The sequence below is a fragment of the Penaeus monodon genome, chromosome 25 (assembly GCF_015228065.2).
Source record: "Penaeus monodon isolate SGIC_2016 chromosome 25, NSTDA_Pmon_1, whole genome shotgun sequence".
Taxonomy (NCBI): Eukaryota; Metazoa; Arthropoda; class Malacostraca; order Decapoda; family Penaeidae; genus Penaeus; species Penaeus monodon.
In genome coordinates, this window is record NC_051410.1 from 22,332,572 (window position 1) to 22,333,934 (window position 1,363).

At 35.7% G+C, this 1,363-nt stretch overlaps 1 long non-coding RNA gene across 1 annotated transcript; it reads right to left on the reverse strand.

The window, feature by feature from the left end:
• Window positions 1-347: 347 nt before the first annotated feature.
• Window positions 348-1,255, reverse strand: LOC119589442. The gene is made up of 2 exons (XR_005230181.1): window positions 912-1,255; window positions 348-752 (listed from the first exon to the last, which is right to left on the reverse strand). It is a non-coding gene; the product is annotated as an uncharacterized LOC119589442 (long non-coding RNA).
• Between the last annotated feature and the right edge of the window lie 108 nt (window positions 1,256-1,363).

A 1,363-nucleotide genomic window follows, 5' to 3' on the forward strand; every position in this document is an offset into this window, starting at 1 on the left:
AAATTTTTAAAAAAGGGTTTTTTAAATTTAATATAAAAAAAGTTTTAAAATTTTTTTGTCAAGCACACACCCAAAAAAACAAAGGAACTCACACCCCACAAATTTAACGTAACAAAACTCTACCTCAGAAGTGATGGAAATTGGTATAACGAAAATTCCCGGTTCAAATTTCCCATTGCGGGCAGAGGTGTTCTTTTGTTGCCTTCGAGGTCATTTTTGAAAGCTGCAAGCGACCTACTTTATGAAAACGAGATGAGGGACATAAGAACACAGTCTACTATCATTAATTATAGAAATCTGATGGTTGTGCTAATTCAATAAGGATGACAACAATAATCAGACACTGATAAAGTTATCAATATTGCTTTATTAGAGTGCTGACAATGCATGTAAATGTATTTTTCAGAACGAAATTTCATTGAAAAGCAAATTTTAAAAATCACATCTCATGTTATTTATGCACGGTTTGATGTCACTGAACAGGAATAAAGACACAGATTTAAGTTAGGGTATGCATTATACCAATCATTTTTGTCAAGTAGTAAATTCCCTTTCATATTGATTTCTAATGCATGTGTTTGCCGTAATTACTTAAAATGAGAGACACACCGGTGAGAGAATAAGGATCAGTCACCTTGTCTCATTATCCGCCTGAATATCGACATTTGCTTCAGGAGGGATTCGACAGCTGAAGTTCAAGTCTGGGGTGAGGAAGGCCGCCCCCATGCTGTGGCAGGGTATTTGGAACACCCCTAAAATAAAGGAAACAATGAGGATATTGAGATATATAAGCAATAGCCACATTTTTTACTGTAGACATGTATTTCCAACCTGAAAACATGATGTATGATTTTAGAATTCCGAAATCTATTGTGATATAGCTTTCCAACAAATTAAACTCCGACACGCACAATAACCCACAGAGATCACGATCAACAGGTTCCATTTCCCTGTACCGAGTTGCTGGAGTAAATCGTCAAATTTAGACATATTTACGGTTGGCTGGTTTCCCACTTAGTTTCCAAGTGCACAGTTCAGACATATAAATGTAAAATCGTAAAAGTGAATAAAATATCTATCGTTCATTTATCAAGCGATCTCATGAAATAGTATCTTCAAAGGTAAGTAGATCCTTCGTTAACTCTTTAGTCTATGTTCTTTCAGAGGCTTAATTCAATGCCTGAAGGAAGGAAAAAACGTCTTTATATCACAGGAAAAAATGTTAAGACTTCTTCGGAGACGTCTGGATGTTACGACTTCCTTGGACGAAATGGCTTTGTGCGAGAAAAGTGTTTGAGAGCGTGTTACTACATAAATTCTAGTTCTAGCCTACTAAACTATACAATGCTATACGTTGTACAGC